The 25,763-nt window shown below is 45.0% G+C and overlaps 1 protein-coding gene across 3 annotated transcripts in view; it reads right to left on the reverse strand.

The window, feature by feature from the left end:
- The window catches only part of MED26 (mediator complex subunit 26), a 527,523-nt gene that overhangs the window by 45,388 nt on the left and 456,372 nt on the right, over positions 1 to 25,763 (reverse strand). The window lies entirely within an intron of this gene.

Genomic DNA, 25,763 nt, shown 5'->3' on the forward strand with positions numbered 1-25,763 from the left:
CACAGAGAAAGTACATTAGAAACTCAGGGCCAGTGCTACATCATCAAAACTACAAAGTTCAGTTACCTATAACAACACTTAAAACAAACCTTTGGTACTGTGCTGGTACCCTATGGAACTGCAGCAGATGGGAAAAAGCCACTCACACATACCCAACTAGTAGCCTCCTCCTGTTCTCTAAGCAACTTAATCCACTGCAAGCAATTGCTACTGTACCAGAGAACTGTCCTAAAAAAATTAAACACTGCTATCATTAAAGTACCACCTGTGAAACAAGTCCAATAACAGACATAAAAGATAACATGCAAACTTTTCAAAGGATGGATACAGCTTTTCCTAAAGATAGTACAGCTGTGTAAAATCTCACCATAACAATAGATGTCCTTCGCTTCACTGTTGCAGTATTCTAAACAGAAGGAATCCAGGAAGCCTGATGCTCAGCCAGTATACCAAAGCCTAATGATCTTGTATGCACGGTGCGTCACACCTATGCTCCCTAGTACAGAATGTAGGGCATAAAAGGAACGCACAGAGGCAGTTACCCAAAACAGTTTCCATAGGACAAAGGAGTCCATGGCATATCCGGAAGGGAAAAAATGCAGATGAAAAAGGGGAACCCTCAGCCAGAAGGGAATCCAAAATAAAAACCAGAACAAACAAGAGGAGGTTGAAGGGAAGCAACATATACTACAACAATGAAGAGAAAGACATCTACTCTTATAGTAAGATTTTATACAATTGTACAATGTCCTTTTATATTACTGTTGCACTATTCTAAACACGAGTTTAAAAAAAAAACTCAATGGAATGGAAGATGGAAGGCTGAAAACAGCCCTCCACAAACCCATATAAAATGGTTCTAGCAAAACCTGCTGTGCCCTAGAAATCATATTCAACTTACAATGCTTAGCGGAAGTATGCAGTGAAGACCAAGTAGCAGCTTCAAGGATGGAATTGGTGTCCAAACCCTTAAAAAAGGCACCAGAAGATACAATAGCCCTACTGGAATGAGGTCAAACAGAAGTAGGCAGAGATTTGCCATGAAAAGTATAACAAAAGGAAACAGGCTTAGACATCCAGGAAGAGATGGTTTGCTTAGAAACAGCCAAATCCAATGTCCTGGGATGAAAGGAATCAAACCTTATCAGACTTGGGAATGGCCTTAGTTTTATCCAAACAGTACCCGAGCCGTCTGTGCAAATCCAGGGTATGCAGGACACACTCACTAGCAGACTGAGACGGGAATTATACCAAACTGATTCAAGGACAACTAATTCACTACCTTAGGCATAGGAAAAGGAAGAAGCAGAGAGAATTGTAAAAACTTCCTGAAGACAGGATGAATAGGGATATGAAGGTAAGCATCTTTCAGATCCAAAGACAACAGAAAAGCCTAGGGACAGTAAAACATGAAACAGGGTTTGAAGAGTAAGTATCAAAAAAGAAGGGGCCTCAACAAAGGTGTTGAGCAGGAAGATATCCAGAATAGGTCTTTAAGTGTCCTCCTTTTAAGGAACCAGGAACATTCTGGAATAAAAACCCTTTCCCACTTGGGAAAGGGGGGCAGGTTGAATGGACCCTCGAATCTCCGAGATAGGAGTTGCTCTACAGGAGGTTGAGGAATACTTGAAAAAAGGAGAGACACTTCCAAATCATGAAGTAACCCCTGAGAGATGACAAAGAGCCCAAGAGTATGAAGTGATAGATGCCAATTTGGGCGACAAAGGGAAAACAGAAGGGATGAAGGAGAGTGGCTTTAAGATAACTGGGGGGGGGGGGTCAAACTGTCAGAGAAGCAGGCTTGTCTTCTAAAGGAGGCTTCTAGGTGAAAGAAATGTGAGATGTCAGAGGAGGGAGCCCACCTACCGCCCTTCCTGCCCTTGGAGGCTTGGTGGGGTTGCCTGAGAGCAAGAGCAGATCTAGAGGGGTAACTCCTCTGGAACTCAGGGATAGAAGAGACAAAAATATGTTTAAGGTCCTACAAGACTTTGCCTTTCTCTTGAAGAGACTTAAAACAGGTCAGCAGCAGTCCCAAAAGGATGTTAACTATCCAAAAGGCGCATCCAATAACTTAGCCTTGATGTAAGCAGGCAGAGACTGGAGATGAAGCCAAGAATAATTCCTCATGACAGGCCCAAAAGCAGCAGCCCTGGAAGAGGCATCAGCATCATCATAGCCACACAGAGTAGTGAGCCACTTGGGAAGCAGAACTTAAAAAAGATAAGGCAAAATATTTGCTTTCCTTATCAGGGAGGTCAGAAATAACCTGACATGCCTGAGCAATCAAGGCCAGAGCATACCTGGACATGTGAGTCTGGTAATTAACAGCCCCAATGGCCAAAGCAGAAGCAGTGCAAACTTTCTTACCAGTCCTTTCCATTGCCCTACTACCCTTATCAGAAGGGAAAAGTTTGGAAGAGGGCAAGTGCTTACAAGGTTTGTCAGAAGAAACTGACACCACAGCAGGATAAACAGACGGATATTTAAATAAAAGCTTACAATCCTCAGCAACTTTACAGAATTTACCTGCTTAGGAGAAGGAGGTTGATAATCAGGAGACGTGGAAGCAGCAATAGAAGTATCAAACAAGGCAGCCAACACAGGAGGAACTGCCGATGGTTTAGGAGTATCCACCTAAAGCAACCCATAATACAGTCTCTGAATAACTGACATGAGAATAATCTCACTTAAAAGTATTCCATCATCTTATCAATTGCATCCCCAAAGGACAACTCCTCAAAAGGAGACGACCACAAGCCAAAGGAGAATGCATTTGTGAAGAATAGGACAAAGACCCCTCTGTGATGACATGGGCTAGTCCCAGCACAGCCAGCTGGAGTTATTCAAAGGACATGTCATTCTTTGCAGATCAAACAAATTATACAAGATGCTTGTGTTACAAATGCATTAGAACTGTATAGCAATTGAATATCAAAATGTGCTTGCGAAGTTGCTAGTGTTAAAAAAAAAAAAAATGCATCAATGGTGGGTGCTGCTGAACAGAGAAAATATACATGTGAGACTGTATATATATATATATATATATATATATATATATATATATATATATATATATATATATATATATGTTGGCAAAGGATACTGGAAAAGAAGGGGTTAAACAGCTAACTAACGTCTTACTTTAAAAAAAAAAATACTGTTAATTGGACCACATGTTGGGCCATGGAAGTGCTGATCTCACAGCTCTGACTAGGACTGGAGAAGGCACGTCTGGAAGAAAGCTTTGGACTAATATTAGCCCAGTAAAAAGAGGGGAAGCCCAAGGCACTGCCATAAACATTAGCAAAACTTCAGCTATACATCTTATCACAGCTATGTTAACATCCTGTCTCAAGCTTAAAAGGGGACTAGTATTTGAACCAAGACTCAGGTGACCAGATGAGGTAATTCTGCCAGCCATCTTGGAAATTTTAGATATTACTAACAGAAATCTCTCAGTATTGAGTATGTTGTCTTGGGCCTGACAACAAGGAGGACCATTCACCACATCACCTGCCTTGCTCTATTAAGTAGGGAACAGTAATTCTCCTAGATTCAGTCAGAAAAATATAGTGAAGCTTAGTTTATATATTATTTTTCTTTGTCAGAGTCTGTCCATAAATTATTTTCAATATTTCCTGTGATTTGAACTACGTGGTTTACTGTAAATATATATCCAGTATTTTTATGTTATTTATTATTAAATATATTTGAAACTTTTATTGCGGCTGGTCCTTGCAAAATGTATTTAACCTTTGAGTGCACTTGGTGACACTGTGTGGACCACTCCAGAAGGCCTAAGCTGTCTTGGTCAACTACTACCATTTGTTTGTGTCTTTTGGCTTTTCCCAGTTAGGGGTCGCCACAGCGGAACTCAGGTCGCTAATGACTGGTAGTAGAGTTTTACGTGCTGGCTTGCTGGGCCTAACGCACAACCTTCAATGAAGGAACGCCCATTCACGCATGTCGCCACACAGAAGACGCTCTGAGAATCGAACGGGCAACGTCTAACTGAGGCGACAACGCTACCGCAGCACCCCCACCGCAGTCAACTACTACCATTTGTATTAGTGTTAATTATGCACAGTATAATTGGACACTAAGGGCCTTAGGAGTAGCTGATTGTGGAGTATCTGGTGGCAGTGATAACTACGGTATACTCTGGGTAGAAGGGGGCACAGCAGGTAAATCTGTACCAGCCTTTCCCAGGTATGTGTGTTTGTGTATGAAAAATCACATCTCCCAGTGTGTGTGTGTGTGTGTGTGTGTGTGTGTGTGTGTGTGAGCTACTTGGGACAGGGACATGAAGCACTGGTTTCAGAGAGGGTGGTGGAGGACTCTGCTTGGACACCTGGCTGAGGACCTAACCCTGCAGCTGAGCTAGTGGGAAGCCTTATTGGGGCCCTGGAGGGGAGACTGATAAAAAAAATCCAGACCCGAGGCTGACTGCATTTCCTGTGTTCTCTTAAGGGAAAAGTACAGTTTTGTACCTACCATAAATGTAAATGTTCGAGGATCCACATTGCTGCAGTCCTAACTATTGGGTAGTCCGCTGTCCAGTCGGCCCGAATACCAAAGTATATGGCTGACGTCGGTCACGGCGCATTAGACTGACGTCAGTACGTCAGGGTACTAATGCGCATGACCGACGTCATATCCTCAGTCTTTTCTTGCCCCAGATGTCAGAAGACCCTAAAAAGACAAGGCCAAAACCAAAACACACCAAACATACCTGCACCAAAAACATATACAATATATACAAAGGTACCAGAATATAATCTCACCTACACAACCACCCCTAAACACAGAGGGAAGGAGGGAGGGTAAATTGGACTGCAGCAATGTGGATCCTCGAACATCTACATTTATGGTAGGTACAAAACTGTACTATGTTCTTCATTCCACATTGCTGCAGTCCTAACTATTGGGTAGAATCCCAAAGCAGAGGTAAGGGAGGCTGGCAAATCATAAGGAAGCAGGAGCTGATAACATGCCTTGCAAAATAGCTGTGGCAAAACCAGCCCTAGACTTAGAGTAGAGAGGAAGGTGGTAATGCTTAGAGAAAGTATGCACTGAACTCCAAGTAGCTGCCTCCAAAATATCCTTAGTTGCCACCCCCCTTAGAAATGCTGTTGAAGTGGCAGTAGCCCTAGTGGAATGAGGCCTAATCCCAGCTGGAATCTCTTTGCCATGATGGGAATAACAAAATGCAATGCAAAACCCAATCCACCTAGAAATAGTTTGTTTTGACACAGGCTTGCCCTGAACTCAAAGCAAAAGAAACAAACAACTGCTGAGACTTTCTAAAAGCCTTAGTCCTGCTTAAATAATAACGCAATTGCCTGTGTACATCTAAAGTGTGCAAAATCTTTTCCCCTTTATTTTGGGGATCTGCATAGAAAGTAGGCAAATGAATAGTTTGGTTTAAAGCCACACTAGAAACCACCTTAGGCATAAAAGAAGGATTAGTACGTAATGATACCCTATCCTTATGAAAAATCAAAAAAGGCTCAACCGCCATAAGGGCCTGTAACTCAGAAACCCTTCTTGCAGAAGTAATGGCCAACAAAAAAGCAGTCTTCCATGACAAGTATTTCAGGTCAGCAGTAGCTGCAGGCTCAAAAGGTTGTAGAGTAAGTTTCTCCAACACAAAATTGAGATCCCAAGCAGGAGTAGGAGCTCTACGTGGGGGTCTTATATTCTTTGCCGCCCTAAGAAATTGCTTGAATAAAGGATGTGAAAACAATGGTGGGTCACAATCATAGTGAGCTGAAATTGCTGCAGCATGAATCTTAATGGAAGAGAAAGACAAACCTTTGTCCAATAACTCAGTAAGATATTGAAGAGCCGCACTCAAATTAGGCTCCGAAATCTCCAAATTCTGTGCTGCAGTCCAAAATAAAAATCTCTTCCATTTTTCTGCATACACTTTCCTTGTACTAGGTCTTCTGGCTTCCATAATCACATTTAAAACTTGTTGAGGAAGTTGAGACCTGCTGTCTTTCAAAACAGAATATGCCAGGCTGTTAGATGAAGAGTTTGAAGCTTGACATTGAGCAGATGACCGTCCCTCTGAGACAATAGGTGTGGAATCAAGGGTAAAGGCCATGGAGGCTTCCTTACCAGACTCCTCAGTAATGGGTACCAGTGCTGCCGAGGCCAATCTGGAGCTATTAAAATCATCCTTGGCTTGTCTCGTCTGACCTTTAGAAGCACCTTTAGGAGAAGAGGCAGAGGTGGAAAAGCATACACATGAAGATTTTTCCAACTGAAAGAAAGAGCATCCACTTTCCAATCTGTGTGATGATATCCCTTCGTGCAAAACTTTGGCAGCTGGTGGTTTAGTGGAGAAGCGAACAGATCTATGTCTGGAGTTCCCCATGACACTGTCAATTTTTGAAATACATGAAGATCCAGTTTCCACTCGTGGGGATCCATGATTTGTCTGCTTAACACATCTGCTAAGGAGTTCTGTGCTCCCGGCAGAAACCTTGCCTGAAGAGTTAGTTGCAAGCTGAGCGCAGTCTCCCATAAATTCACTGCTTGCCTGCACAATGGGTAAGAATGTGTTCCCCCTTGTTTGTTGATGTACCACATGACAGTTGTGTTGTCTGTTAGAATCAACACCTGCCCTGGAAGAAGTAATTCCTTGAAAGCCATTAATGCAAACTGGACTGCTAACATCTTCATGTTGATATGTAGATGCTGTAGTCTGGCAGGCCACTTGTCTTGTATCCACTTTCCATCTAGATGAGCTCCCCAAGCAATGTCTGAGGCATCTGTCGTTAGAATCTGACTTGCCTCTGGCCGGGTCACAGAGAGTCCCTTGTTTAGGTGACATTCCTGAGCCCACCACAAAAATTCCTTTTGAATGCAAGGTATTATTTGAATGACAGTGTCCAAATCCTGGCAGTGCTGTGTCCACAGATTTTTGAGATACCATTGTAGCTTCCTCATATGCAGTTTGGCATTGGGAAGCACCAGAATACAAGATGCCATGAACCCTAAGGCTTGAAGGACTGTCCTTGCAGTCAGCCCGGACTGAAGAGATAATTGATGGAAGTAACTGGAAAGATTCTTTTGTTTGTCCGGGGTTAGAAAGGCCATCTGGGCTGCTGTATTCAGTCTCACACCCAGAAAGCACATGTCTTGAGAGGGTACTAGACTGGACTTTATTTCGTTCACAGAATACCCTAGGCATCTTAGCACTGCTATGACATAATCCAAATGCTGTAGAAGGTCTTCCTTTTCTTGAGCCAGAATCAGGCAGTCGTCCAAGTAAGGATAGATTTGAATTCCTTTTAGCCTGAAGTAAGCTATCACTGGAGTCAGAACCTTTGTGAATACTCTGGGCGCAGTAGATAAGCCAAAGGGCAATGCAGAGAACTGATAATGAGAATTTCCAGCTCGAAAACGCAGATACTTTCTGCAACTTAGTCTTATAGGCACATGAAGGTAAGCTTCCTTGAGATCTAAAGTTACCATCCAGTGATCTTTGCCCAGTAGAGGTAAAAGCTGTTGTAACGTCAACATTTTGAACTTTGGAATGTCCAGATTAGTGTTGAGGATAGATAAATCCAAAATTGGTCTCCACGTGTTCCCCTTCTTTGGTACTAGGAACAGGCGAGAATAAAATCCTAGGCCCCTTTCTGGCACAGGAACTGACTGAATGGCTCCTATTTGGAGTAACAGAGAAATTTGTCTGAGCCTCTGTTCTTTGTAGAGGAGGAATGTCTGGCATGCCTTTGAAAGGAGGCAAGGTATGGAAATAAAACCTGTAACCGTGGTGAATGATATCCAGAACCCATTTGTCTTGGGTAATTAAATCCCAATTTTCTTTGAAAAGAGACAGTCTTCCTCCTAGAGGTGCCGCCAGGCGAGAAGGTACTGGCAGCTGAAAAGGCAGGTCATTGGGTCTGCTTACGAAAGGACTGACCCCTGCCCTCACCAGAAGTCTGAGCAGGTGAACTCCCTGTCCTAGGCCTAAAAGAACCTTGAGCTCTGCCCCTACCACGTCTAGACCTACTCCTAGACTGGGAATCATAAGCAGGATAAGTCCACCCCCCTTAGTAGGCCAATTTCTACTAAACTTCGGAGGCTGCACCTGCAAAAAATCCTTAACAGTTTGCATAGACTTAGCCTTGTCCTCCATTTTCTTTAAAACTGCTTCCACAGGCGAACCAAACAACACATCAGACTGTAAAGGAGCATCCAAAATCCTTGTCTTAACATGCTCAGCTAAGTTCTGATCTCTCAACCAGGCGTGCCTCGAAGAACAGAACCAGTGGCAGCCACCCTGGAGGAGGCCTGCACAGCATCAAAACCACATTGCAAGGAATGTTTACCCACTTGTTCAGACACATGAACTAAATCCTGCAACTCTTTACACTCAATACCTTCCGCCAGAGCATCCACCTTAGATTTCAGCTGTGAAAGAAGATAATTCTGATATTTTAACATGTGAAACTGACAATTCAACGCCCTCATGGCTAAAGTGGAAGAAGTATACACTTTCTTTCCCCATCTATCCAAAGCCCTTGCCTCTATCAGGAGGGACAGGATTTTTAACAACTGAGGCCTTCACACCTTTAGGCCCCTGAGAGACAGTTTCCGGGTCTGCCCTAGGACTCTTAAAAAGATACTTATGAGCGTCAGGCACCCTATAATACCTATCCGGTTTAACTGGGGCAGGAGGCAAAGAATCAGGATTCAGGGAAGCCTCTGCAAAAACATCTTCCACCACATTCAAAACAGGAGGTATAGCTAAAGGCCTATGCTGGGGTAAAAACAAGAATTCCCTAAGCCTTTTCCTGGAATCAGAGAAATCTTGCCCTTCCCATTTAAAATGCTCCCTCATGGAATGCAGAGTCTCTGAAAATGAAAAATCCTCAGGAGGAGAAGCTGAAGGAGTAGAATCATCCACATCAGAATCAGAATAAGGAGGGTACTCCTGCAAGTCTTCAGCCGAAGACTCAGAAGCCTCCGAGCATTGCTCAAAACTCTCAAACTCAGGTTCCACCCTAGGCCTCTTATCAGGAGGGGGCATAGAACCCCTTATCATAGTAATCAAATCCTCTGCCATTTTAAGCATATGTTTCTTAGGCAAAGACCCTGAGGCACTAGGAGAAACCCCCACTGAAGCAAAACTTGGCCTGCCCCTCAAAGAAGCCTTGGAAACAGCAGGGGAGGCTCTAACCACCTTAGGAAGAGAAGGAAGAACAGCCACCTGAGAAGCCCCCTCAGCCTGGCCTACTTCCTGAGAGGAAACATCCTGTAACAGTAAAGTCTCTCCCTGAGACTCCAAAGAAACACCTGGCAAAACCTCTGGCTCCACTGAGCCCTCTAAAGAACCGACGTCTGGGACTGTTGGTTCTTCCACTCTAGGCTTTGCTGCTTTGTCCTTGCGTTTTTTAGCCGAAGCCGGCGTCGGAGCATCCGACGGCATTTTATAATTACAACGCTTCCCAAACACTAACCTGGCACAGTCTAACCTTCTCTTAATAGTGCGTTTGTTAAATCTAGCACAAGAGCGGCATCCAACAACGTCGTGCTCAGACCCTAAACAAGGTATACACAAAGTATGGTAATCCCTATGAGGTATCTGTTTCCCACAAGAAATACAGTTATTCACTTTTTCTGACATCCGGTTAAATACTGCGGCAAGAAAAACCAAAATATTCCCCAACGGGGTACTTAGCCAACTTTGATTTGGTCTGAAACTCTGACTTCAGAAACTTTCAGAACGCCAACCTGCACTCGCAAAATTGCTTCTGCATCGGACCATGCGGCAAAAAAGACTGAGGATATGACGTCGGTCATGCGCATTAGTACCCTGACGTACTGACGTCAGTCTAATGCGCCGTGACCGACGTCAGCCATATACTTTGGTATTCGGGCCGACTGGACAGCGGACTACCCAATAGTTAGGACTGCAGCAATGTGGAATGAAGAACATCTGTACTTGATGCAGAGTTGCAGCTGGAAATACTGAGTGCAACCATTTCCATTTCAAGTGAATGTCCCTCTCCGGTGTCAGTGGTGAGGATTCAAGCTCCTTGCTCACTGGCCCAGTGTGGGGACATCACACTCTAAGACTTAGAATTTTCACCTGAAGAATTTGGTTCCCTAAGCTGTTTAGAAGGGGTACAGGGCCAAACAGGAGCAGGCACCGAACCCCTGCTGAGGATGCTTCAGGGCAATCAAGGCAGAAAACAAGCCCCGAGTAAACTCTTGCCATTCCCTTTGAGGATCCTTAGGACAGACCAAAACATAATTTTTTTTTTGTCTTTTCCTGGAAGGGACATCTGCCCTAGCAAACACCAGAGGTTCCAACCCCTGGTGAGATTGAAAAAGAGAACCTGGTACCTACTCCCTGATCAATATCTTCGTAATCCCTCTAGGACCCTCTGAGATAATAAACTGCAGTTCCCCCTCAATGTCTGGAGCAGATGCCTGCAAAGTCTCAGAGGGTGTGCGAAGTGATGGAGCCATGCTGGCCTTCAATGGGGTCATGGCAGAGAAATCCAATGTAAACACCAAACAACCTACATAGCTACTACTATTGCTTCCAGAGGGACATCCGGTGCAGGCTGAACAGCTGAAGATTCTGGCTGAGATTTCTTGACCTTCTATTTACCTAATATGAGTGTATCTATGGGGTGAAGGAATCTGCCATGGCTCCCTAGACCAACTGTTTAAGCCACTGGTTTTCAAGACAAACAACCAGGGAAGACAAATGGCTTCTGAGTGTGCTGGGCAAAAATGCCTTACAGATCCTACAAGTGGTATGGCTGTGGGAAGTACCCAAACAAAGACGTTGTTCATGATGAAACAGCCTCCCACACTGACATTTTCCCTTCTTGGATGGCATAAACTAAGTAGCAAAATAAAACATACAATCAAAAAAAAAAAAAAAAAAACAATGGGACACTTATCTGGTATAAAGCACAGCAACAAGGTGTTAAGACCAACTAGCAATAATGGCGTTCAATGGCAAAGAAGTTCTGGGTGGCTGCGTCCATACATCCCTTGTATGCCTTAAGTTACGTACACATGCAGCATGGGTGCAGCATATGGCACATACAAGATTAGACTTTGGTATACTGGACAAGCACTGGGCTGCCCTGGGCGGGAGATGCCTTTTATTTAGAATACTCCAGCAGTGACACAGAAGGACTTCTTAACTGCTAAGTTAAGTCTGAAATACAAACATGCTTTGCTCATTGGGGACTGTCACTGGTATAAAAAATCAATGTCCAAATAGAATTCTAAGCAGAACTCTAATACTCAGGGAGGGAAGATAAAGGACTGCTTGTAGTGTGGTGGTCCGCATCTCTCAACTGTCCAGAAATCTGCAGAATGTCCAGATTTTTACTATGATCCTTATAAAATTTCTAGTATTCTGGCAAATCACTGAGGAGTGCAGTCACTAAATTGCAGACATTTGAATTTTGGACTTAATATCCTTCAGAAAATGCATGCTTAGCCACTAGTGGTGTAGAGGGATAAAGCCCTGACTACAGCCTGGGTTTAACTGGCAACTCAGGTGACTGAAAAATCATCAGGAAGGGAAGGGCTTTAGCTTCCTTGGTGGAAGGGTGGTTCAAGTGAGTGTCACCTGGCTAAGGCTAAGACTGTCGCAACAAGGAGGTGTGATCCAAAGAGGTGACACGATAGGAGACATGGCTGAGCCTCTGTGAAAGAGGGGTGAAAAAAGTACAGTTTTGTACCTACCATAAATGTAGATGTTCGAGTGTATACACTGCTGCAGTCATTACACTTGGGTTATCTTGCCGTCAGGCGGTTCCCCAGTCGGCCTGAGTTCCAAAGTCTTGGTCCGGCGTCGGTTGCTGTCGCCTCTTCCCTGACGTCAGTGCGACAGGGGTATACAAGATGCAGCAGACGCCATTTTCTTCAGTTTTTCTTGCCCCAGATGTCAGGTGCCTCTAAACAGGTAGGCAATTCCAATTGCTAATAAAACATACATAATAAAAGCAAAAACAACTTACAGTTACCAGCAAATACTCCCCATAGGTAGTAAGGGTAGAAGACACAGGTACGTACCAGCCAGTAAGAGGGGAAGGAGGGAGGGTAACCTGGACTGCAGCAGTGTATACACTCGAACATCTATATTTATGGTAGGTACAAAACTGTACTATGTTCATCGTGTTACACTGCTGCAGTCATTACACTTGGGTAGAATCCCAAAGCTGAGGAAGGGTGGCTGGTTTTATAAGGCATTAGGGGTGGCGAAGCCAGCTCAGGATTTAGAGTATAGAGGCAGATGGTAATGCTTGGTGAAGGTATGAACAGAACTCCAAGTTGCTGCTTCCAAAATATCCTTGGTAGGTACTCCCCTGAGGTAGGCAATTTTGGTGGCTGTTTCCCTGGTGGAGTGAGATCTAATGCTGCTAGGTACAGGTTTTCCATGGTATGTGTAGCAGAAACGTATACAATGTCCTATCCATTTTGAAATAGTCTGTTTTGAAATGGCTTTTCCCTGTGCTCCTGCAGCATATGCTACCAATAATTGCTCAGATTTTCTGAAAGCTTTGGTTTTGTCCAAGTAGAAGCGTAACTGCTTGTGAATGTCCAAAGAGTGCAGCAGTCTCTCCCCTTTATTCTGTGGTTTAGGATAAAAAGTTGGCAGGTGAATGGTTTGGTTTAGAGCCACACTGGATACAACCTTTGGCATAAAAATAGGGTTAGTTCTTAAAGACACCCTGTCCTGGTGGAAAATGAGGAAAGGTTCCACTGCCATTAGTGCCTGTAATTCTGAAACGCTTCGTGCTGATGTTATTGCCAGGAGCAGAGCAGTTTTCCAAGAAATATATTTTAATTCTGCTGTGTTGGCTGACTCAGAAGGAGGTAAAGTTAGCTTCGCCAAAACAAAGTCGAGGTCCCAAGTTGGAGTAGGTGCTCTAGGCGCCGGTCTTATGTTTTTAGCCCCTCTGAGGTACTGTTTTAACAGAGGATTAGAGAAAATTGGTGGATCCGTGTTGTAATGAGCGGAGAGGGCAGAGGCGTGGATCTTGATGGATGAGGAGAGTCCTTTGTCCAGCATCTCAGTTAAGTATTGTAGTATCTGAGGAATGTTTGGGACAAGAGGGTCAAGGCCGTGAGCTTGGTTCCAGGCACAGAATCTGTTCCATTTATCCGAATAGCCTTTCCTGGTACTAGGCCTTCTGGCCTCCAGAATGACATCCATAACAGCTTTGGAGAGAGGCATTGCTTGCTTGACCAAGGAATCTTCCATACAGCTAGGTTTAAGGTCTTTAGCTGGCTGTGTAGTATTTGTTTGTTGAGCTAAGTCAGCAGATGTGGGATTTGAGGCAAAATCCAGGGTGGTTCTTGTGCTAAGCTCCTTAAGATTGGTACCAGTGCTGACGTGGCCAGTCTGGTGCAATCAGGGTCATCTTTGACTCTTCCTGCCTGGCTTTTAGGAGTACCTTTGGCAGGAGAGGTAGTGGTGGGAAAGTGTATAATTGTAGGTTGTCCCAGCTGAATGAGAGGCCATCCACTTTCCATGCTTGTGGATGGTAACTCCTTGTGCAGAATTTTTGTAGCTGGCAGTTTAATGGGGATGCAAACAGATCTCTGTCCGGCCTCCACCATTTCTGTGTTATCATTCTGAATATTTGTGGATTCAACTCACATTCGTGGGGATCCATGATGTTTCTGCTTAAGTCGTCTGCCAGTGTGTTTTTCTCTCCTGGCAGGAATTGTGCTTGCAGATGAACTTAAAGGTTTACAGCTGTGTTCCACAGGGTCATAGCTTGTCTGCATAGGGGGTAGGAGTGAGTGCCCCTTGCTTATGTACCACATAACTGTGGTGTTGTCTGTCTTTAGCAGTAGTTGTCCTGGATGCAGCAGGTCCTTGAAAGCTATAAGCACATTTTGTACAGCTAGCATCTCTTTTTGATTGATGTGAAGGTGCCTTTGTTCTGCAGGCCACGTGTCCTGAACACATTTGCCTGCCATGTGTGCTCCCCAGGCGTACTCAGATGCATCTGTTGTCAGTGTTTGCCTGGCTGTGGGTTGTGTAAAAGGCTGTCCCTTGCTGAGGTGACAAGCTTGAGCCCACCACTGAAACTTTTAGTTATGTACTCACCATAACTTCAGATGTTTGGGATCCATCTCGCCTACATTCTGAATGATGGGTTCGGAGCCGATCCCTCGGCTCCGACTCGGCACGCTTATGCCAAAGAGCGAAGTCTCTTACTGGCTGAGCTTACCATATCCCAGGATGCACCACTACCAGTCCCCCAGATCTAGTTTGTCCGCATACATGCACACATGCATACCCTGCTTATATAACATCGTCAGATGAAACAAGATAAAACAGTAGAACTCAAAACCGTTCAATCTCTTCTGATCTCCAAGGCAGGGGAAGGAGGGTGGGTATTAGGAATGTGGCGAGATGGATCCCAAACATCTGAAGTTATGGTGAGTACATAACTAAAAGATGTTATGTGATCCTATCTCGCCTACATTCTGAATGATGGGACAGCGTCCTAGCACCTGAATCCTGGGTGGCTCACTGGAAAACACTCCTGAGTACCGTGGAACCAAATGAAGCTCGTCCTCTAGATGCCACATCCAATTTGTAGTGGGAAATGAAAGTGTCGGATTGGACCAAGTAGCCGCAGCACAGATTTCGATATAGCGAGCTTGGAATGAAAAGCTATAGAAGTAGCCATAGCTCTGGTAGAATGAGCCTTGATAGATGTTGTAAGTTGCTTATTCAAGAAGAATAAGTCTGAGTTATGCAATCTCTGATCCATTTTGAGATAGTAGCTTTTGTGATGGTTTGGCCCAGTTTATTATCTGAGAAGGACACAAACAACTGGTCTGACTTACGAAGTTGCTGAGTCCTGTCTAAATAGAAGCGTAACTGCCTGTGAACATCCAATTTATGAAGAGTGTATTCTGCTTCATTGGAGAATTTTGGGAAGAAAACCGGTAGCTCTAGAGATTGTTGTAGGCAGAAACTAGAACAGACCTTTGGGACAAAGGATGGATTAGGCCTAAGTGATACTCTATCCTTGTGGAAAATCAAGTACGGTGGCTTAATAGACAGGGCTTGAAGCTCTGAAACTCTTCTTGCCAAGTAATTGCAACTAAGAAGGCAGTTTTCCAAGACAGATATTTTAACTCGCATGTAGCAGCCGGTTCGAAGGGGAGATGTTAATGCGAAGCACCAAATCAAGATCCCACGGAGGTGCAGGATGAAAAATTGGTGGTCTTAATAGGTTCGCACCTTTAATGAAAGTTTTGCATAGTCTGCTGCTCATCAAAGGAGGATCCATGGATTCGTGGAATTTAGAGATAGCCGCTAGTTGGACTTTAATAGTTGAGACGGAAGATCCCTGATTAAACAAGGATGTTAAAAATTTCAAGACCTCTGGGACAGGAGCAGTGATAGGGTCTAAGCCCTTGAGTTGAGCCCAGATAGCAAACCTCTTCCACTTACTAAGGTACAATTTGTTAGTGGTGGGTTTGTGGGCTGAAGATAAAATGTGAACAACTTCCGGGTCTAGAGTGTGCCTTCTAACTAAAGTCGGAAGTGGAGGAGCCAAGCTGTCAATTTCAAAGATTGAAGGGACTGATGTCGAAGTCCCGACTGATGGATTAGCAAGTCCAGAATCAGGTCTAAAGTCCACGGATCGTCCACTGCATGCTTCTTCAGGTAGGGAAACCACACCTGACGAGGCCAGTACGGGGCAATCAGAATCATTGAAGACCCCAGTTGAGAGGCTTTTTGAATAACTCTGGGAAGAAGCGGAATTGGAGGAAAGGCATAAAGTAGCCCTGTTGGCCAAGGTTGTGCTAGAGCATCCATGGCTGGTACTCCTGGTGTGGGATCAAGGAGAAGAACCTTTGGCACTTGGTGTTTAATGGAGTTGCAAATAGGTCGCAGCACGGCGTGCCCCATCTCCTGAAAACCTGAGCTGCTACGGTGTGGTTTAGAGACCACTCGTGAGGAGAGAGAATTGTCCTGCTCAATTTGTCTGCCAATATATTTGACTTTCCCGGGATGTGGGTCGCTACCAAGAAGCGGTTGGTAGCTACAGCCCATTCCCACACTCTCATGGCCTCTCTGCAAAGGGGTATGATCTGGTCCCTCCTTGTTTGTTCAGATACCAAACCACCGACATGTTGTCTGTGTGGATGGCGATGATGCCCTGAGGAAGAAACTTGTGTAAGGCTTGTAGGGATAGAAGTACAGCCCTCATCTCCAACACATTGATGTGGAGAAGAGCTTGCCTGGAAGCCAGGAGCCCTGAACTAGCCTGCCCAGACAATGCCCCCACCCTATCTGGGAGGCATCTGTCGTCAGGGTAACCACTGGAGAGGGAAGAACAAAGGGGTTTCCTTGATCCAAATTGGATGTCTGAAGCCACCAGCGAAGGTCCCTTTTGCATATATCCGTAATCATGATGTGATGATTGAGGGAAGATCCTGAAAGGACCATTGCGTTGACAATAGCCACTGAAGAATCCTCATGTGCAATCTTGCCAGAGGGACTAAAAGAACCGTGGCAGACATTGAGCCTAGAACTTGTAGAACCATCCTGGCTGGGGCTTTGGATCTCGAGATCAGAGCTTGAACTTGGCCCTGTAAAGTTTGGATCCTTTCGGCAGGAAGAAAGACGCCAAGATCAATCTTGAGTCTATCTCTGCTCCTATGAACTTTATGCGTTGAGAGGGCAGCAAGACAGACTTTGACCAATTGAATGTAATCCTCAGGGTAACACCCAGGGAGATGGTGGCTTTGAGGTTGTCCATTAGTAGATGCCTGGTGGTGGCAGTCAGGAGCCAGTCGTCCAGATAGGGAAACACTTGGAATCCAAGACTTCTCAGGTGAGCCGTCACTACTGCCAAACACTTGGTGAACACCCTGGGGGCTGTGGTGAGACCAAAGGGCAGAGCAAAATTGGTAATGACTGACTCCCAGGCTGAAGCGCAGATACCTCCTGGACGCCTGATGTATCGGTATGTGATAATAGGCGTCCTTGAGGTCTATGGAGCACATCCAAACATCCTTCTCCAACAATGGGAGAATGGATTGTAACGTGACCATTCCGAATTTGGATTTCGTGACGGATTGGTTCAGTCTCCTGAGATCCAATATTGGTCTCAGGTCCCCCGTCTTTTGGCACTAAAAAGAACCTGGAGTAATTTCCTGATCCGATCTGGTCTGTGGGGACCGGTTGGATGACTCCTTTTTCTAGCAGCTTTGAAGCTTCTGCGGCTGCCATTTCCCTTTGACTGGGTGGTGGGTCCGGGATTCTTTTGGACGGTGGGGGCGAGTATGTGAATGGGATGGTGTAACCTCCGGCAATGATCCGAAGCACCCATCTGTCCTGAGTGATTGACTCCCAGGCTTTTAGGTGCTTGGCAAAACGACACCCGACTGGCTCCGGAGCAGCACAGTCCTTATTAGGAGGATGGATGGACGTTGAAGCCTCTGCCACGTCCTGTTGTGTAGCAGATGCCACCACCATGGCATCTACAGCCACGCCTTTAGTGAGGAACTCCTTCTCGGGGGGAGCAGACAAAAATTTATTTGGACGAGAAGGGACTGGTTCCACAGTATCTGGATGTTCCCACGCCCTTCGACAAACTAAATCCAGAAGCTCGTCGAAGGGCGGAGACACCCAGGAGGCGGAGGGCTGAGCCCCAAAGGCCTTGAGGAGCACTGACTCGTCAGTAGAGGGGGGTTTGGATATCCAGCCGCCTCGTTGTTTGAGGATCTCTAAGATGTCTGCAAAGGAGACATCATCCGAGGACGACTGGGACCCCTCTGCATCATCCAGATCAGTGTCTGAAGTAATAGACTCGGGAGTCCACGTGCTTCCTCTTGCACGATCTCTTCCTTGGGGTTCCTCCGAAGACAGCTCAGAAGAACCCTCAGGAGGAGGGAACCCCACTGGGGTAACCTCAGGCCCGGGCTCCACTGACTACGGACAGGGGAACTGCCAAAGACCCAGTCTCCACTCCTAGGGAAGGTGCCGGTAAAGCCGGGAGATGGCAAGAGGACTTGGCCAAGGCACTCCTCATGGCTCTGAAAGCCGGACCCCAGAATCCTGGGAGTGTCCGGTCCCCGAGCCGTGATAGTCGACGGAAGACCTGCAGCAAGCACCGAGGGAGGCTCGAACCGAAAGCATAGGTCCCAAACATCACCCCGGGTCCAGCCGAAGACGTCCACAGTACCAAACTCGGACCCGGCCGGGTTGGAGTAAGGGTCGGAGCCGACCCTGAGATCTCCATCGGCTCCAACAGCACCTGCTCCGGAGCCAAGCAGTCGGAGGAGGAATTGCAATGGGTGGGCCAAGGTCATCGGCTCCAAGCCAACTGGGTCGGAACCGAAACAAATTTTGGAAGACTGGGGACTGGAACAGTCTTTGGAGCACCCTGTCTATATCAGAATCTGACATCCTCGAAGACCGAGAGGAAACAGAACGGGTCCGAGACGCCTCTCCAACGGCCCCAAAGGGCTAGGGGACCGGCTCGAGGCGACTCGATGAGTATCGGCGCCGAGGGAATACACACACCAGATTCCATCGGTGCGAGGTGGACTTGCGCCGAGGAGGAGTGTCTGAGCGGGCAACCTTTGTCGGCTCCGAGCAGTGGAGCCGGCGAAGATGACCCGCCTCGATGCCCCAGCTATCGGCTCGAAGCCAGAGGAGTCGATACTGGTGGCATCGAGACAGACCGTTCGACCTCGGCTCAAGTCCTTGGAGCGAAGGAGAGGCCTGCCTTTGTTTCTTAGCGATCGGATCCGACGGACTGGTCGGAGCAGACGCCCTTTTCTTTTTGGCTGGAGAAGGAGAGGATGCCAAAGTTTCTTCGAAAGAAGGTTTAATTAATCCCTTAAGAATTAATTTATTTTTCCTCTCCTGGAGGACCCTTGAGGAAAAAGCGTGACATACACTACATGATTCCTGTAAATGCTTTGCCCCTAAGCAATACACACATAGCGAGTGATCGTCCGTGATGGACATTTTGAAGCTACATTTTACACATTTCTTGAAGCCCAAAGGCCTAGGATTCTGAGACATTATAAAAATTTTCAGAAAGTAACTGTAAAGAACACTGGTGAAACACCTAGAATAGGCTTACAGTTTACACTCGCAATACTCTGAGTTAGTTAAACACAGCACAAACTCTGTAAATATAATAATTTCTCTCAGTAGTTCCTCTTTAAGGAAGAGAAATATAAATGAAACAGAACCGAAGTCACCTACAAATAAAAAGACCGGGAAAGGCCTTTCCAGACAAGAGGTACTCCTAGTCCACACTCACAACACAAGAATTCACCAAGTGAATTTTGTCAAACACACTCAAAACACAAGAATAGCTGTTAAAACAGCTTTTTGTAGAGAATGAAGAAAATCCTGACAGAAAAACTAGTGAAATAATCACTACTTAACTCAGCCAGCTCGAGACCACGTCTTCACTTGTTAGCGGCAAACGAGATCTGGGGGACTGGTAGTGGTGCATCCTGGGATATGGTAAGCTCAGCCAGTAAGAGACTTCGCTCTTTGGCATAAGCGTGCCGAGTCGGAGCCGAGGGATCGGCTCCGAACCCATCATTCAGAATGTAGGCGAGATAGGATCACATAACATCTCCTGTTGAAGGCAAGGGATTAGTGGTATAACTGTTTCCAAACTTTGACAGTGTTGAGACCATACATTCTTTAGGTACCACTGTAGTTTCCTCATATGCAGTCTGGCATATGGAATTAGTAGTATGCAGGATGCCATGTAACCCAAGGCCTGCAGAATTTTTCTTGCAGGGAGTTGGGTCTTTGTTGCCATCAATTGAAAGTATTGAGTCAGTTGTCGTTGTTTGTCTGGCATGAGATAAGCCATCTGGGCCGTTGTGTTCCAGCTGGAACCCAGGAATATAATCTCTTGTGAGGGCACTAGTTTTGATTTCTTTTCGTTTACTGTGTACCCCAGGCAACTTAACTTTTTTACAAATGCCAGTTGCTTTAGAAGAATATCTTTGCTCTCTGCTTGAATCAGGCAGTCGTCCAGGTATGGATAAATTTGAATTCCTGCCTGCAAAATGCAATTACTGGTGCCAGGCACTTTCTGAAGACCCTGGGCGCAGTAGATAAGCCAAAGGGCAGTGCAAAGAATTGGTAGTGCATTGAACCTGCTATGAATCTGAGGTATCTTCTGCAATTTTGTCTGATAGGGACATGCAGGTATGCCTCTCTGAGGTCCAAAGTCACGAGCCAAGCTTTCTTGCCCAGCATGGGAAGAAGCTGCTGTAATGTCAACATTTTGAATTTCGAACATCCAGGTAAGTGTTTAGAGATGAAAGATCCAGAATGGGCCTCCAGGCTTTGTCCTTTCTGGGTACCAGAAAGAGTAGAGTAAAATCCTTGTCCTTGCTCCTTTGATGGTACCTTTTGAATAGCTCTCATATCCATGAGTGCTGTAATTTGTTTTTGAGCCTATGCCCATTGATTTGGTGGCAGATTTGGCATATCTTTTAACCCTGGCAGAGTGTGAAAGTGGAACCTGTAACCTTGAAATACAATGTTGAGAACCCATTTGTCTTTGGTGATCATTTGCCAATTGTGGTATAAGAGTGCCAGTTTTTCTCCCAAGGGGGCTGCCAAGAAGGATTTGTTTGGCAGCTGTAGTGGGAAGTCATTGGAGCTGCTTTTTATATGTTTGGGGCCTGTCTTCCCCTTCTTTCTGGCCTGATGTAACCCATTGTCGAGGTCTGTAAGGACCTTGTGTGTGACCTCTTCCTCTTGGACGTCTGTATCTTCCCCATTGAGGTCTGTCTGTAATTGGAAAGGACCAATTCTTAGTTGGCCAGTTTCTGCTAAATCTAGGAGGCTGAACCTGTAAGAAATCCTTCACCATTTGCATAGATTTTGCCTTATCCTCCATTTTATTTAATACCTCTTCTGCCTTAACTTCAAACAACACATCCTGCTGCAAAGGTGCATCCAATAATTTTGCTTTAACATGATCTAGTAACGTATGTTCTTTTAACCAAGCATGTCGTCTAATGACAGAGCCTGTAACTGCTGCTCTGCAGGAGGCCTCTAGAGAATCAAAACCACATTGCAAAGTATGCTTTCCCCACTTGTTCAGCTGCATGCAATAAATCCTGCATTTCTTTAAAATTAGTAGGATCTGATTCTGGAAGCTTTTTTTGTTTTAACTGAGACAGTAAAAATTGCTGATATATTAGCATGTGAAACTGGCAATTTAAGGCTCTCACTGCTAAAGTTGCAGACGTATATACTTTCTTTCCCCATCTGTCTAATGCTCTGGAATCTCTGTCAGAGGGAACTGGATTCTTGGCTGAAGAGGCCTCAACTCCTTTGAGTCTCTGAGAAATAGTTTCAGGGTCAGCTACAGGGCTTTTATACAGACATTTATGTGAGTCAAGGACTCTGCAGTATTGGTCAGGTTTAACAGGGGCTGGAGGTAAAGAATCAGGATTTAAGCTGGATTCAGTACACACATCATCCACAATATCTAACACTGGCGGAATAGCAAGGGGTCTGTGTTGGAAGTAATAAAAGGAAGTCTCGGAGCCTTTTCTTGGATTCTGAGAAATCCTGGCCTTTCAAGTGGAAATGCTCCCTCATGGTATGTAGGGTTTCCCCAAAGGAGTAGTCCTCAGGCGGTGAGGCTGATGGAACTGATTCCTCAGCATCAGAATCCTCATAAGGGGGTAAAGAGTATCCTAGGTCTGAGGATGAATCAGAAGAGATGGACACCTGGTCGGATGAGTCATAATCTGCATCCTGTCTAGGCCTTTTATCAGGAGGGGGATGGGACCCCCTGATCAAAGTGATTAGGTCTTCGGCCATTTTGAGCATTTGTTTCTTAGGCATGGAGGCCTGTCCTGGAGAATGCTGTATTCGTTTCATTGACTTTAAAACAGGCTTAGACTTAGCTGAGGGTTTAATGCTTAACTGAGTAGGTCTGAAGACACCCTCTGTAGCTCTGGGTTGCTCAGCTACTCTGGATCCCTCTGAAAGGTTAGTCTCGGTAGGCTGAAGAACTTGCGAGTCCGAAGGCCCAGCCGTCTCCACATGGGAGTCAGAGGCGGCTTGTGGTTCTACAGAAGCGGTCGTCAGGGGCTGCGAAGGCACTTCGCTGAACACTGGAGAACTGGCGACTGGCCTAGAAGAGGCTTCGCCAGTTTTGGGCCTTGGATGCCTATCCTTGTCTTTGCGCTTTTTGTGTATTCCGGTCGAAGTTCCGATGGCATGGTATAACTGAATTTTCTACCAAAATAATTTCGGGCAAAATCAAACAGTTTAATAGTGCGCTTGTTAAACCTAGCACAAAACCAACAACCAGTGACGTCGTGGTCAGGGCCTAGGGCATGGGATACAATAGGAATGGAAATCCTTATGAGGTATTTGCTTCCCACAAGAAATACAGTTATTAACTTTTACTGACATCGGCCTGAGGCAAGAAAAAGTTTCTCCAACGGGGCACTTAGCTTTGTAGAAGGCTTCGGTTCTGGATTCGGAATGAAAATCCCAGGAGACGGCCGACCGCACTTGCGAACTGCTTTTGCTTCAGACACCGCTCGGCAAGAAAGACTGAAGAAAATGGCGTCGGCTGCATCTTATATACCCCGGTCACACTGACGTCAGGGAGGAGGCGACAGCAACCGACACCGGACCAAGACTTTGGAACTCAGGCCAACTGGGGAACCCGCCTGACGGCAGGATAACCCAAGTGTAATGACTGCAGCAGTGTAACACGATGAACATCCCCAATTCCTCATTGCACACCCACTCGTCAGACATGGCCACAGGAACAGGAAGAGGGGAGGTATAACAGAATAACTTAAAAAATGCCACTCCCGCAGATGTTGACAGCCAGAGCCCCAGGATGCCCTTAAGATCCCCTTGATACACCACCCACTTACCACTATATAAACTACTTCCAATAAGTGGAGGAGGGAACATAAAAGTAAGATTTTCACACTTCGTACAAGTTGCAATTACGGGATTTGCAATTAAGAGTGGGACTCATAACTGTGTTGTGCAGACAAACTGCCTTGGCTGCACTGCTGGGAAGTGCAGCAAACAGCTGGTCTTCTTTAAGACCTCACCTGTAGATCTTTTTTCCCCCTTCGCCTGATCATCATCAGCCCCTCCCGGTCAAAATAAAATTCTTTCCCTACCACCAGGAGGACGACCGACTAAGGAGGACATCATTTAGACACCCACCAGGGGTGGTTTGAGCTTTTGATGCTTTGGCCCTACTTCCCCACATCCAAATTGGCAAAGTGCAAGGGAGGGGAGAGGGAAATGCAATGGGCTTAAAAAAATGTCCCTTCACTTTCTCAAAGACACTGTTCCCTCCAAAGCAGCCCTGCCTTTCTACTAGGAAAGTCTTTCCTCTTTGGATGCACCCAGAGTATCAACAACCCTTTCGAGCCCCCAGAAGAAGCAAGCAGACCTCCCCCTTTACTCCTTCTCCTGCCTGGCCCCTTCAATGTTAAGGTCACTAAATTAACCTGGACAGCCTTGGCTGCAGTTACGGAATCTGTAAGTATATATCCGGCTGCTACTTGTTAACTACTGCTGTTCCTGCTCAGGGCATACAATAGCCGATTTTATAAACCTGAAAAATGAACTGCTTAAAGATGCAGACTAAACTGCAAAGCTGTCGTCCAGATTTTGCTAGTCTCCTTTAGCAACTGGAAAGATTTGGTTTCCTCCTTGTTTATGTACCACATTGATGGAGAATAGTCAGTCTACTTGTAGAGGTCATGGATGAAAACAGTCCTGAAAAGCTATTGGGTTCTTGTTAACTGCTTTGATGGAATAAGTTTACGCCTGTTGAAACCAGCTACTTTTATAATGACAGGCTGATGACGTATAATCAGAATAATCTGTTGCAAGTCACGTTACCTGATCTGGTTGAAAAACTTTAGCTTATGAACTAAAACCTTCAAGTAGTGTATGACAACCCCATGTCAGAGTTTTAATGGTGGTTTACTAATAAACCGTGACCTTTTAACCTCATCACATACCTTCTGACCTGAGTAATGACTGGAAAGGATTCAGGACCACCTAACTTACCACAGTTATAAAACAAATATTTTCTCCTTTAGTATGAGCATGTTAAGCAAACCAAAATGTTTCTAATTCCATCCCAAAAAACCATAACACCCTTCTCAGCTATGTCCAGCTCCTTCGCAAAACGGAGATGTTTTACTTGAGGGCATCATCAGATGCGCAGTAGCAAGCCCCGCCCGAAACCCACCCCTGTGATATGTCATTCATGAATATGCATTCCCTCCGAATGTACCATCGGGTGTCAAAAAAGAAAACAAGCGCATTGACATGTAATATAACAATAAATAAAATTAATATGGTCTGTTCCTTCAGCTTCTTGGGTACAGCAGAAAATCTCAAGGTTTTCCCTACGTGCTTTGTCTTTTTTTTTTTTTTTTTTTAAACATCCCAAAAATACCCAAAAAGAACACTCCAGGTGGCTTTATCTTTACCCTTCACCCTTGCTCTCCCTGCTTTCTCATCTATTTAGCTATAACAAACAACGTAAGCAATGTATTGGCTACTGAAAACATTAGCAAGTGAGCTTCTGCAGCCCATTTTATGGAAAACGAGTACTGCCCCAATGCGTGTGTCACACTCCACTTTCAAATGTTTCATGAAGGCCAAGTCAGTAAAGACTGCAGATGTGAACCAAAGCATTCAACGGCCACACACCTTATTAGCCGACCTTATTAAAAGGACCATTATCCATGTTATGAGCCCCCCCCATTCACATGAGCACATACTACATCCTAAAAGAAGTTTATTTATTGACAAAATAAAAACAAGCGCTTTTGGTTGCACTAATATACAGGTCTAAAAACAGCGGCATCTACTACACCCCACTTAATGACATGAAAAATAAAAATAGTGTAATCACGACATTCCTTAGAGTTGTATACTTTTGACTTCAGAAAATGTATGTACTCTTTTTTTTTTTTTTTTTTTTTACCAACTTTCCTCATGCGTGAATCTATCATTTAAAAATGGTTATAACCCAAGCACAGCAACTATTACCACTCAGGCAACCTGAACACCATGAAGATGAGCAATATGTGGTGGATTATTAATCACAACATAATGACATTCCTTAGAGTTATATACTTTTGACTTCAAAAAATGTATGTACTCTTTTTTTTTACCAACTTTCCTCATGCGTGATTGTATAATTTATAAAGTGTCCCTGACGTGGTTAGTCTGAAACAAACAATTTTGGTTCCGTCTCAGAGTCTGATGCTGAGAGTGACCAGGCAAATTTCACGAGCTATTACTTGAAGGCTAATTACATATGCAGACCGGGTTGTCACTCAACTCGCGGCACACCCACTTCTGCTCAAAACAAAACGGTGAGGCCCTCAATTAAAATATCGCCCACAAAATAAGCTTTATCGTGAGTAGTAAATCACTCTGATGCATTTTTCACAATCTTTATCAGCATAAGGAATCACCACTTGATACTGAAATCCATATACAAATTAAAATGTATTCCAAAGAAACAGTTAATTATATTCATGCACCAGCTCCAGATGAGGCCAAAGCATCAAAAAGCCCTCTAAAAATGATCAGTACAACACTTTCCCAAAATACATAACCTAGCATTCTTGTGCTTATCTCCAACTTCTTCAAACTGCTTCCTGTACTTTTATTATCCAACAGTTCTGATCCCGCCTTCAACTCATCTGCAAGAGGACATAGT

This window comes from Protopterus annectens, chromosome 13.part0 (assembly GCF_019279795.1).
Source record: "Protopterus annectens isolate FY-2018-M chromosome 13.part0, PAN1.0, whole genome shotgun sequence".
Taxonomy (NCBI): Eukaryota; Metazoa; Chordata; order Ceratodontiformes; family Protopteridae; genus Protopterus; species Protopterus annectens.